This window comes from Tiliqua scincoides, chromosome 2 (genome assembly GCF_035046505.1).
Source record: "Tiliqua scincoides isolate rTilSci1 chromosome 2, rTilSci1.hap2, whole genome shotgun sequence".
Lineage (NCBI taxonomy): Eukaryota > Metazoa > Chordata > Lepidosauria > Squamata > Scincidae > Tiliqua > Tiliqua scincoides.
In genome coordinates, this window is record NC_089822.1 from 78334834 (window position 1) to 78349559 (window position 14726).

Here is a 14726-nt window from a genome sequence, read left to right on the forward strand (position 1 = left end):
CTTCTAAGGCCTTCAGATCCCTCTTGCAGATGTCCTTGTATCGCAGCTGTGGTCTACCTGTAGGGCGCTTTCCTTGCACGAGTTCTCCATAGAGGAGATCCTTTGGGATCCGGCCATCATCCATTCTCACGACATGACCGAGCCAACGCAGGCGTCTCTGTTTCAGCAGTGCATAGATGCTAGGGATTCCAGCTCGTTCCAGGACTGTGTTGTTAGGAACTTTGTCCTGCCAGGTGATGCCGAGGATGCATCGGAGGCAGTGCATGTGGAAAGCGTTCAGTTTCCTCTCCTGTTGTGAGCAAAGAGTCCATGACTCGCTGCAGTACAGAAGTGTACTCAGGACGCAAGCTCTGTAGACCTGGATCTTGGTATGTTCCGTCAGCTTCTTGTTGGACCAGACTCAAACTACAACCCCAAAAATGCAGAAAGAAGGAGACAGTAATAGTTATAGAACAGATATAAATCTGTAAGGTAGATAGGGCCTGAGAGATTGCGTTCAAGTATGGGGAGTGTTAGGTATCTTGAATGTGCCTACATGAATATTCAGTTAGGTTTCATTTAGCAGCTGGTTATGCTGAATCTGCTATATTCTGTTGTATCTTTTAGTTTGACGTACTGTTTGTAACTCTGTAGGAGACCAAGTTATAAATTCAGCCTTGTGCGTGTGGACATTGCATTGTTTATAAGTGTGACTGCAGACTTACCTAGATGGCTGGAAAGACCTCACAGCAAGTTCAGCAGCTGAGAAGTTTGCAAGCCTGAAGACAAGCAGAGCAGGTGCTTGCCTCAGCAGACACAAAGGAGCACTCAGGGGGAGCACCTGGGAGAGCAGGAGGGGGCAGAACGGGGAGGGGGAAAGCCCAGTACCAAAAGAGCCTGCCTGCCTGTGATGAGAAATTGGGGGGGGGGGGAGAAGTTGAGGGAGGCGAGGAGGCCCAGCTTGCTAAGTGTCAGCCACAATCTCCCTGGGAGGCCTTTTGAATCCCCAGAGTGGAGGATGAGACAGGAGCCTCAACCCTAGCTCTGAGTCCACACTAAGGGTTCTGCCTGCCCCACGGCATCGCACCACCCCCACTGAAGGGGACACACACCCTCTTGGGTTGGAGACAATCCCCAAAACCAGTGGGGTGGCAGTGATGCACCCTTCCAGGAAGATTTCCAGCAACTGGCTTACAGGAAACTCACATGCAAATCCTGTGATTAAACTGACTTAGGGTGCAATCCTAACCCCTTATGTTCGTGCTTTCCAGCACTGGCATAGCAGTGCCAATGGGACGTGTGCTGCATCCTGCAGTTGGGTGTCACTCACGGCAGCCTCCTCAAAGTAAGGGAATGTTTGTTCCCTTAACTCAGAGCTGCACTGCCCTTTTGTCAGTGCTGGAATGTGACTGCTGGAAAGCACTGACATAAAGGGTTAGGATTGCGCCCTTTATTATGTAAATCAACCTTATGGAGAACTCGTGCAAGGAAAGCGCCCTACAGGTAGACCACAGCTGCGATACAAGGACATCTGCAAGAGGGATCTGAAGGCCTTAGGGATGGACCTCAACAAGTGGGAAACCCTTGCCTCTGAGCAGCCTGCTTGGAGGCAGGCTGTGCAGCATGGCCTTTCCCAGTTTGAAGAGACACTTTGCCAACAGTCTGAGGCTAAGAGGCAAAGAAGGAAGGCCCATAGCCAGGGAGACAGACCAGGGACAGAATGCACTTGCTCCCGGTGTGGAAGGGATTGTCACTCTCGGATTGGCCTTTTCAGCCACACTAGACGCTGTGCCAGAACCACCTTTCAGAGCACGATACCATAGTCTTTCGAGACTGAAGGCTGCCAATACAATACAACCTTACCTACATAAAAGGACTGTTGAGAAGCTCCACTGGGGCTCTAACTTTCCTTTGAAAAGGATGGGATACAAATTATCATCATCCCAGCCATACAGTGACCCATTTCATTTGTTTTTCAAGTGTCTAGTTCAAGTAGTATAAACCAGTATACCTTTATGAAATGGACACTTTAAGCCATTTCTGCCCAACGCATATGCACAACAGAGATCAAATGTGTACATCTGTGGGCTGGGCAGAAATGGGTTAAAATGAAAAATGTGACAAAAAATGAAAGCTAACATTGCATACGCAATACGTGTTTTCTGGTACCTGCCCCAGATGAACTGCTGCCCCTATTTTGTACCTTCTCTGGTTTCTCAAAGCAATGTGAGTAAGGAGTGAATGTATCATATCTGTAATTTGCGTTCATTTAAATGCATGCTCATAAACACTAACAGTGCAATCCTAAACATGTCTGCTCAGAAGTAAGTTCCACTGTGTCCAATAGGGTTAACTCCTAGGAAAGTGCATATAGGATTGCAGTCTAAGACACCATGCAATCCATGGGTTGCAATATTCCTTCCTTTCTATTTCTGGAAACTACTATTGAATTATTCAAGTCAAAAACCTTTATTGGCATAAACAAAATCAGGGTGTTAAACAGAAACGTGTCTATATACGTTAATTAGACTCAACTTCATGAGACAATTTTTGTATAAATACAATAAAGGTATTTTGCCATGGTAGTTGTTAAAATCTCATTCCTGCCGATTAGTAAGTGTCTAACCTTGTCAACTTCAGATCCTATGGAAGTATTCAACTGATACACTGGTCATGCAGTTACACTACATGCATGTTTTTAATGTGCATGAGAGTAGCCCAGTGGTTCCCAAACTTTTTCGATTGGTGGTCCCTTGATCTACTGGGCCATTGGCCACAGCTCCCCATTAGGGCTACAATCCTATACATTGTATAGAGTGGCAGGCTTTTTGTGGGGATTCCACAGCTCCCAGGGCTGGTTTCTGTGGCTCCCTGGGGAACCATGGCTCAGTTTGGGAACCACTGGAGTACATATCAATCAGTCCAGAGACACATCTGAGGTATTTGAGTAAGAATTGGTCTTTGGGAAATGGTAGAGCCAATTGGGGTATTACTCATTTCCTACATGGTATGGTAGATATGATAACTGAGAAATTAGCACGTTGCAGATGAAACATTCCTGTTCCATGGCTTGAAACTTGGGAGTGTGTAACAGACTGACATGCATTCTTTTTTGCGAAATAACAATAATAAATAATAAATCATTGCCCTGCACATTTTATTTGTATTAGCCAACAGTCCTTTGAAGCTAACCCTAGAACCCTGATCTTGTTGTTGGTTTTCACTACAACATGCCTTTCTGACAGTTATTAGCTGTACACCTCCTCTATGAATCAGACAGCAAGGAATAACACAAGAAACCAGTGTGACCACTGTCTTCCAGGAAGAAGTTTTTGGTCACAAAAAATATATATACAACAACCCATGCTCCAGCCACCAAAGCGCTCTTCATCCATTTCTCAAAAAGCTTGCTTGTTAAACTATGGAACATGATCCATGGTGCTCACATAGGCAACATTTCCTAGTGAGGTGCATGCTGGGGACACACCTGTTGAGTACTTTCAAGTGATATGCACAGTTCTGTATGATATCCCTGGATAGCCCACATCAAATGTAAACCTTAATCTCCCTGAGGTCCTCCTTTCCAACAGGTTGCCTTTCCTGTAATGAAATGCAAATACCTGTCAGCCAGCAAACCTTCCCACTCCCTGTGCTTATGAATTGGTCTTTATTTTCCCTCGTACAAAGGCATTCCCCCTCTACTCCTTTTACTGAACCTTTAGTATTAGAACTTCGGATGGGGTGAAGTGCATAAGGCTTCCATTGTTTCTATGTTTGGAGGAGCACAATGCCCCTTCTTTAGATAAAAGTCTTGCCTTTCTCCTCATCAAAGTTACATTTATCTTCCCTCTCGTCATGTTTTCCCCCCTTCCTTCGCAATCAGCACAGCCATCAATCAGAATAGCCAGTGAACAACTGCAAACATTTGTTTACTTTTGAATAATACTGTTGATGTTTGATAAACCTCTAGAGATAGTAATACTGCATTAACCATGCTAGACATTTAAAAATGATATTTATAGGTTTCCTCTGAAAGGTGCTAGAAAATGACTTAAAAAGCAATTTAACATTTTGAAAACTTCAAAAGGATAACGATGAAAAGGAGAAGAATGATAGCAATTTAATGAGTATGGACTAATGGAATAGGAGGCCTTTTGAAAAGGTTGATACCCCCCCTTTTTTCTTTGTAATGAAAAAAGTAATGTATTTTTTAGTGAGGGAAATGCATTACAGGTCACGCCTTGTTATTCACTGATTGTTCCATTCTGGAATTCCCAGTGGATTAAAAAAAAAAAAATCAGTGTATACCAAATCAGTGGAAAAATAACTTTAAAGACACACCTCCAGGTTTCTTGCTCTTCTATTGTCACCCCAGAATACATTGGTATAGAAACTATACCACATTCAGCCACAAGATGGGGTGAATAATGGAATCTAATGGAATGAAATTATAATTACTTAACAGTGTAAAGATAGGAAATTGGATTTTGGTGCTTATTCCCCTTGTTACAAGGCATTTAAAGGTGGACTTTGGCATCAGTGGGAAGTCAAATCAGTGGATACCAAATCAGTGGATACCAAGGTCCCACCTGTACTCTGATATCAGCCCTAAAATGTTTAAGCTAAGGATTCTCACTGTACACTTATGATATATGTTTTATATGATTCACAAATCGTGATCTTACTGATCAAATCAAGACTGATTCACAAATCATGATACGGAGAACAATTTTTATTTTCTTAATTGCTAACATTACAACAGCATGGGGGAAGAGTGCCTGCAGGATCATTTGGTGGTAAGATGTAGAGCAGATTTTGTCCTCATAACAGTATCTCCAAAAATAGTACTTGACTTTACCTGTAGAAATTGATTACAAATGTTCACATATTAGAAAGTAAATAGGTATACTTGGGAGAACTACTGTGGTACAGACTGCCCATGCTCCTTGTCACTGGAGATCCCAACCTAGGGGTCAAACATAAGCCCATGGGATGGATACAGGCTGTGGAAGCTGTTTATTCAGCCTGAATGATAATCGGCCTCTCCCAGCACCACCATCAGCTGTTCTGAGCCGCGGAACTGCAAAGTGATGCATTGGCAGAAGTCGCAGTGCTGAAGGAGCAGTGCTGGGACAGCCCCATTATCATGCTGCCACCCTTTCAGTGGCATTGCTTCTGCCAAAGCACTGGGAGGTAGAGACAGAAGGGGCCTCAGACAAGGAACAGTCCATAGGAAGGGGCAGATCAAGAGAAGTGAAAGAGAGACACTAGCCCAGTTATTACGTGGGCCCTTTCAACAGCACCACTTCTGCTGAAGTGTCACTTTGCAGAGCACCTCTCAGCTGTTGAGCTGTTAAGTGACAACTCAAGAGAAGCAGTGCAGTTGAAAGGGCAGTCAGTGTGATAATTGCGCTCTTGCATCTCTTAAAATCTTGATTAAGATTTGCATATATTTTCTTCTGTCATTTGCAGCTAATGAGTTCATAGGTGAGAACAAAATATTATTTCTGGCCATCGTTTGCTTAATGACATAACTTCACACTTAATTATGTCACTTCCGGCCCTCAGCAGGCACCATGAATGCTATTTGGTTCACTGTGTGAAATGAGTTTGACACCCCTGTCCTAGCCATTCAGAATCAGGTTATTCATGTGTGAACGAGTGCTGAGGCCTTAGCAATGGCATCCGGTAAGGTCAAAACCAGTGGCATAGCTAAATATGGAGCCTCCACCTTATGTTTGAGGTGGTCCAGCATAGCAAGAGCTGTGCTATGTGATCCACCATTTGATGGACTATACGATCATTTATCTTTGCTCTAAATTAGAGCATTTAGTTTTATTGTGGCATAAGGCACCAGTGCTTTTGTCATCTTGATGCTATTGATCAGGGGCCATAACAGATTGCAGGGAGGGGAATCGTACCAGAGCCTAGGAGCCACAGGAGAAGGCCCAGAAATTTCCTGGGATCTTACATTTTCTGGTCTCACCTGGACTCATTGCCTGTGTGGGATCCCTGTAGCCCTTGCCACATGGCCACCACTGCTGATGGCACACTGGCTCCAATGCTGCATCCCACGAGACATGCTTAGGGTGCTACTGCAGGCCATACAGCAGTGACAGCTGGTGCAAGCCATAGGTGCCAGGCCAAGGAATGCATACGTGATACTCCTTAACACAGTGTCAAATCTGGAAGGAAACTGGCCTGCTACTGTAGCTCTTTGGCTTGTGAATCCACTTGCCATGGAGGAGTGTATAGGAGCTCAGGGACTACAGCTGCTGCGGAAGTAGGTTTTGATACCCAGAAATTTCCTGGGATCTCAGCTGGCCTCCTGGAGAGTGAAAGATAGAGGCCAGGCCAACCAGGAAGCCAGGTCTACTGAGACCTGGATTTCAGAGACTTTTCTGGTTATAACCACCCTCCCCCTGCTTCATTTCACCCCCTTCCTGTCCCCTTTCCACCTGCCCCCATCACGACCCTCCCACCACCCTGTTTCACCCCTCCCCTTACTCTTTGGGAAGGGGCCCAAAAGAAACTTTGTACCACCTGATAAAATTCCTCTCGGAGGTCCTGCTGATAGTCTGGGCAATATTTTTCTATCCTGTGATTATTTGTCCTGTGATCTCTCTACTGATAAGAACATAAGAAGACACCTGCTGCCTCATGCCAAAACCCATCTAGTCTAGCATCCAGTCTTCTACAGTGGCCCACCTATTGCCCATGGGAAGACCACAAACAGCAGGTGAAGGCATACCTCTCTCCTGCCATCGTTCCCTGCAACTGATGTTGAAGCATGCTGCTGCTGAACCTGGAAAGGTAGCATTTATCAACCAAGCAGAGAAACACCACTGCCACCTGCACATGCTTGCACCTTTTAAAACTTGGACTGTGCCCTCCTCACAGTGGCCATAGAACCAGCAACTGCCCTGGGAAGAGGAAGAATGAAGCAAGCAAGGCATATCCTACAATCTCCAAATGCATGTAAGGAATGTGCACAGGGTCTGTATGGGGGCCTTGAAATCAGAGTCATGGCTGATCCCAAACTAATGCTTTTCACAAAGGGGAAGTTTGAGGAAAGGAAAACTAAACAAAAATATTTTTAGCAGAGTGGACAAAGAATTCACTGTCGCTTATAAGTTCAGGTTGTTTTTTTAAAATTAGCTTAGCTGTATTTTAGTCAAACTAACACATCCTCCATCCTTCCTCAAGCCTGTTTACTCAGCTGGATGTCCAGAGGGTCCAATTTTCCCTCCAATTGCCCTTGCACACTAATATAATTGCTGCTCATATGGGTAATTGGTCAGCCTACAGCAGTGTTCGCGTGCATTTGTTCATCTGTACTACCTGGCAGCTTCTCAAAATGCATGTTTCACCTCCAAGCACTGTTGAATATACAAAAAGACAAGCTCACACATAATCTCTGCGGAAGATATGCAAATGCAGACAAATGGAAATAGGGAGCATATTCATAGCTTTTAGACAATTAACATTAGCAAAAGATAATGCATGCGTTCGTAGGGCTAAGTAATAATGTGAACTGGCAACAGTATAGCTGGTTCACATGAAAGACTTCTTAAATGGACACTTCTTTCCAGGGGACACAGGGGTCTCCAAACTTAAATGAACTGTCCATCTTCTACTTTGTAGAAGATCCTGTGTACCATCACACATTTTGCATCAGGGAGGCCCCGCCTGCAGCCATTGCACATGATAACATACGCAGAAAGTATTACATGTGGAATTTCAGAGTGTGCTATCTGCTTTGGCTGCAATATACCAAAGGACTATGGAACCCAGTATTTAGTCTCTGGGTCTGCAGTCCTGCAGTTCATTCACATTTACCTGGGAGTATGTCCCTTTGAACCCAATAAGTAGAGGTGTTTATATTTTTTGCAGATTTCATTTTGCCCAAGGAAAAAGTGCAGAAAGTGGTATTATGTGTTTCTATTCCCAGGATACATTTTTTGTAAATGAGAATTATAAATTATAATGGCTTTAAAAGGGTACTAGGTAAGTGATATAGGTGGTATAGTCAGCAGATGCAGCCAGTCATTACAGAGTCAATTAGGTGTTAGAAAATGGTTTTCTTTTTTCACAGATTTGAGTTTTTGTTTGGTTTTACAAAAACGAGAATTGCAGAAAGCGGTGATATGTGTTTTTATTTCATTATCACTGAAAAATTACACCTCTACCAACAAGGTTTACTCCTGAGGAGACATGCCTAGGATTGTGCTGTATCAATAGTCAGGCATACATCCCTGGGAAGCAATATTTATGTACAAAACCACCTTGTGTGAAGCAGCTATTAGACCCAGAAAACTCTTATAGTCACACAAATTGTTTTGAGAAAAATTGGAATGACAATACCCTGCTCCTTTCTGTGTTTATGTCATAATCATAGTTTGTAAATGTCACCACAACTATATCTGGTGCAATATTTATTTTTTAAATCTTATATCTAAATTAACAACATATTTGTTCTAGATGTGGCTCCTAAAGGAATTTAAGATGACAATTTAACCACCTTTTCAAATGATTCAAGAGTATATCATGATCCACTATAGTCAAATAAGGAATATTAGCATTTTCCCCATAGACAGTACACTGATTTTTAAAGGAAAAAAAACATACAATGTTTATATTTATTTAAAAATAAAATTTCCAAAAATACAGTACCTGTTAAAAGAAGTAAAAAAAATCGCCAAACAATTTATAAAGAAAAACCAGAAATGTTACATTAAAAATCAACATAAATACAAAAATATTATTTATTAAGTAGACACATATGTTATTTTGGGATATTACTATACAGTAGAGCACAGCAAGTCTCCCCTGATTTGGTGATACTGTCTATACATTCACATCTTTCAGTTGTATCACATATCAAGCTCCAATCACACTTTATTAGTTAAATACAAGCATTAGACATCTTCTCAAAGCCAAATGTAAACAATTTTGCAGTGTGGTTTAGAAGTAGCCTAGGTACAACAGAAGAAAAAGTAGTAAGGAAGATAGATAACAGACGAAATATGCTGTAAAATGGTAAACATTTCATTACAAAATTTCACATGCGCCATTACAGAATATAGCTTATTATGGCACTTAGGATGGAAGTTGTTTAGAAGAGGGACCCGATATCATCTTTAACTAATTTTTATCCAGGCCACAGGTTTACACATTTGGTCCCTGTTACATATATGCAACGTTGGGCAGAAATGGCTTAATATGACAACAGAGAAAGAAAAGCCACTTCAAGTACATTAAGGAAGTACTGTGCCTACCCAATTCCAACACGCAGCTACCACAATACCAATCCTCTGACTACCTTGAGAATAACATTTTCATATTACAGTCTGCTAATGAGTTTGATCCAGAGTTCTTGCACCATGGAGGTCATCTTGAGGTAAGGGGATATTTTTCTCTTTACCCTGGGTAAAGCCCCAGCCACCCCATGGGGCTTCTTGGATCCGCACAAGCTATTTAGCTGGCACAAATCCTGGAAGACTGTAGGGCTGTCCAGGCCAGGACTTGGGGTTAGGATACGGTGGAGGAAGCCTTTGCTGATTCTGACCCCTCTTGGGCCTGATACACCTCCCATTCAGCCCTTCCCCTGCCCCCTCTTCAAAAACTCCCTCCTGACACCCTCTTCCACCACCACCACCACCCCTTCCCACATCACCTGGTGCAATCTTACCTGTGCAGGTTGTGGGGGAATGGATCTGGTGCCAGCAGACTGGTGCACATCTTTGTGCCGGCACTGCCAGCTCTCAAGTAGGCACAAACGTGCTTTATGGCATGTTTGCTATACTCAGAGCCGGCAAATTAGGACTGGACTGTAAGGAAGTAGATACAAGCACACAGATACTCAAACAGAAGAGAGGTTCTAACCTGAGAGAGGTTATGACCACTGTTCATGAACCAGGCTCAGATCCTTCACCTTCAGATATTTTCCAAGATCTGTACTTGATCTACCAGTTCAGAAGCAAGTACTGTTAGCTTTAAATTCAAGAACTATTAATACTATACACATTCCTTTCAAGGAGTGATGTTTGGAAATCCTAGCTATTCTACTTAAGTTTTGGATTTGCCTTGTTAGATAACAGATCTTGTCCTCATTGCTATAGGTAGGATATTAGCAACCTGAGGCAAGTTTATTAAAGTCAAATGTCCTATTTTAAGCCCATCACTCTCCAAAGTTATTAGGGGTGATGATGTGTCCAATTGTTCATTCTGGAAAGGTATATACACCATTTCATTTGCCCCGTAATAGAGTACTGCAACAGTACTTACCTCTCATTTTGGAAGAACACATAATTGCCCTGATGTTTGACAAATGTGCAAATCAAGACAAAAAACAACAATGCCCTGTAGCAGCATGACAAACATTGCTAACCTTAAACCTGTTGTTCGCCCATCACACTTTTAAGACTGCAACCCTATGCGCATTTTCTGGGAAGTAAAGTTCCATTGAATTAAAATAGACTCACTTCTGACAAAACATGCTTAGGATAGTGCAGTAAAATCTCCTGCACTATTACAAACTACAGACTTGCATACCGACTTTTTTTCCTCTTCTCCCTTTTCACTGACTTAGCAATGAGTCTGAACAAGAATTCTGGGAAACCTGGAACATTTTTTTCACAATTTTGTGGCATTTTAGTTGGTCCCAATAAGGTTTTTACGCCGCTGATAGTCTAGAATTGCTTCTAATCAGTCAACATGGCCACTTGCAACTTTTGCATGTATGAGTGGTAACATACTTAAAATACACATTATATTCCAATCCTGTGCATATTTGTCAGGGAAGTGAGTCACTGTGAAGTCAATGGAACTGACTCCCAAACAAGTGTGCACAAGCTTGTATCCCTAACAGCATTACTTAGAAGTTTAAATAACCTGTACAAACAAAGTAACCTGACTTTAAGCCCTAAAGACTTAAAGCCAGAGTTCACATGCTGTTTAAGATGGCCAGAATTCCCATTGATTTTAATGAAGCTGGACTACATCCAAACGGTTTGGCTTTGTTGTACTAGTATTTTTATCTTTAGAGAGGCTTTGTGTTATTCCTAGTATGGATTATGCAGTCTATTTACAGTCTGAACTACAATACAGATCCAGTAGATACACAAAATACATATAATACTCTGATCTATAAACGCAGAGATATAACAGTATAATGCTTTGGCATTAATAGCATATTGATTCCAAATTTGCTGGATTCCATTCGTGGCTACATTTTGGGTACAAAAGCAAAACTTTTAAAAATCAGTTTCATTTCTAAATGTTATATTTAATCAGATTAGTAAATTAATTTAAATATGTAGAACTAAAAATAGTTTCAATGTTGCATTTCATCATTATCAAAAGCTACACACTAAAGCCTAACATTATATTTGCTTGAGCTGTGAAATGCTTTAAAATTAGTAATTTAATAAAGCATGGCTTGTTTTGATCGACTGTATGATGTCTCCATATGCAAGCCTTTGTTAATTCTCAGCTACTGAAGTGCAAATTTGTAATGCAAGAACAATTAATTTTATTTGCTATATTAGATATTCACTTCTCAGGGTTATTTAAAATATACTTCTACATATACAGAAGAAACAAAAAGTTCCTAGTTTAGCCATATATAATTTACATGATTAATAACTGTACTGCCAAGTGCACCTTGCATTTTCATAGGTATATCCTTCTAGTAACCAATTTCTCCTCTGTCATTTTAATTCAATGGTTCCCAAACATTTTAGCACCACAACCCAACTCATCCTCGTGATGCTCACTGTACATAAGAACATAAGAACAGCCCCACTGGACCAGGCCATAGGCCCATCTAGTCCAGCTTCCTGTATCTCACAGCGGCCCACCAAATGCCCCAGGGAGCACACCAGATAACAAGAGACCTCATCCTGGTGCCCTCCCTTGCATCTGGCATTCTGACATAGCCCATTTCTAAAATCAGGAGGTTGCACATACAAATGCTCACTGTATGTAGCACTGCAATGCCTTATTGGAAGTCCTCGGGGGCTGTTCTCAGGTTGTGCTGGGCCTGCAACCCACTCCACTGGCCTCCTTGAGGGCCAGAATATTCCGTGGAAGCAACCAAAAGCAATTTCTGCTTGTGGAAGTAAATTGGAAGTTGCATCTGCAAACTGGAAGTCGCTTCCTTGGGGCATTCTGGGGCCCGCAGAGACCAGTGAAGTGGGTCACAGGCCTGGTGCAACCTGGAAACAGCCTCTGTGGGTCCCCAATAAGGCACTGCAGCACGATAGGGAGCATCACGTCACAGTACAGCGTACATGGAGTAGCAATCACAGTTGGCAAGTGCTGTTTTAATTTATTCTTAAAACTTACTAAGGGCAAAATCCTAGCTTGCCCTTGGTGCAAATCCCTTGCACCGGCCCAGGAAGGTTGCATGATGCTCCTCCAGAGTTGGCTGGGCTGGTGCGCGGAGGCACGCCAGCCCGTGGAGACTGCATCCAGCCTCTGCACCAACTCTTCTGAGGAGCATTGTGTCAGCCAAGCTGGTGGGCCTTGCATTGGTGGGGAGCGGGAGGCAGGGCTGGGACCTGGCCATTATGCCGGATCCCAACCTCATTCCCCGAGCAGCGCAGAGCGGCTTGAAGCCGCTCCACTCTCCTCGGACTTATGCCACCTCCTGAGGTGGCACTTCCTGAGGTGGCACAAGTCTGAAAAGACCCATAGGGGCTGAAGTGGTTTACATGGGGGTAAGAGGAAGAGTTTCCCCTTACACCTGGCTGAGCCACTTTGGTGCCCTATCTCACGCTGGATACAGCGCAAGCCTCCTGGTTTGCCTGTTCCAGCGCAAGACAGGATTGTGCTGCATGTGTCAGTAACATTTGCTGAATTGCCCTGTGAGTTGATGGAATTAACTTGATTTTTTAAAAAACCTCAAGAGGTGGCACAAGTCTGAGGAGACCCATAGGGGCCAGCAGCCCTTACCAGCAGGTAAAGGAAAATGTTTCCCCTTACCTCCTGCTGAGCTGCTTATGGCCAGTATTCTACACTGGATACACGGCAAGCCTCCTGGCTTGTCTGTTCCAGTGCAGGATAGGATTGCACCCTAAATTATAAATTGCACCTCTTATATACTTATTGGGAAACCAATGCCACTTAACACTACAGACATTACTCTAAAGGGAATGCGCACAGAATCAGACTGCCTGTCCACTGCCCAAAGCTGAAGTCTGGACAGGAACTATCTTCTAAACTTAAAATAGGTTTCAGAACATTCTATCACATGACCCAACTCTTTGTGCTGCTGTGCCGGATCCAACATAGAGGTCCTAGGGCTAGTGAGAAGAGACCACTTATTCTAGAATCAGTACTGTGACTTGATCTTAAGTACAGAGGCTATGCAAATAACACCAGTCACAACTTTTGGATAGAGGATAGGATGTTCTGCAAAACAGAAGGTGGCTCTGCCCACCTTTCTCAGGCATTGCATCAGTAGCAATGGTGTAGTACTTAACACATCAATCCTTGGATTAATTCAAGAGGATTTTAAAAAACAGACACTAAAATCCAACCAGGCTGACAAGATTCAAATATTTAAATATGTTTAACAGAGTTTGATACAACAAATCCAGCATTACAAAAGCTCTGCATGCTAAAGTATAAAACACCCAAACAGATATAAGCACACCAATTGTTCATTCTTTGGTGAAACTCAGTGTGAAATCTTGAGTTTATTAGTGAGGTGCCCATCAAATTTGGAATACATAGATTTGGGAATGTATATGGAAATGGCCAGAAAGATAGACTGTACCTGAGTGGTTTGGCTCATCTGGGCTCTTGTCACTAAGGTCAGAGCATTACATCTTTACAAGATTGGAATGCAATTTTCAGTTATAAATATAGCCCATGGCATTGGTTATTTAGTGAAAAGATAATTTTTCTTACTGATACAAAAAGTTAAAAGAAGCACAGTTGTTTGCATATCTTCTCTATCATGCAATTCCAATTATAACACTTTCCTCTGAATTTTGCTAGCATATTATATACATCTGATTATGATTCTGTATAAATTATACTACATTTCCCACTCAGATTCCTGAAAAATTGGGGAGGGGGTAGCTTTTGACAGTGATCATGCTGATATGGTAATGTTAACACAGGGATTACAACTGGATTGTCCAGTACCTCCAGAAGCCATGGTGTGGGGCTCTTGTGCAAGCCAACTGGTAGTAACAGGACAAGAGTCTTCCTATACATACACAGTATCCTGATCCAACACACACATGCAATACATGGAGCCTTACCACTTGTCTTACATACACGCTACCCAGAGTGCACTGGAGGATATGCAGAGCTGCATTCCTGACCTACTGTGGTCCTTATAGGAGGGCAACATTACCCAGCTTCCAGCAACTGAGGGGTGCGCACGCCTAATTCATTTATCAGAGCTGCGAGTGATGCAGTGCACTAATATGCTAGTTCTCAGAAACTCAGCAAACAGTACAGTCCAACACTGTAATTATGTTCACTGTAGTTGCTGGGCATACTGCAGACTAGTCTGTCCACCCCTCTTCATCTCTAGACAGCTGCCCATAAAACTGAAGACGGCCTTCCTGGATCCTCCTCACTCACTAATTGGCTTTGATGGTCTGGCACTGCCAACTTCTGGAAGCAGAGATCATACTCACTGAATGATGAAGTCAAATCACAATTTCACATAGTACAGATTTGGACAGTGGAAGTCCTAATGTACAATGAGAATGACAGACATATAG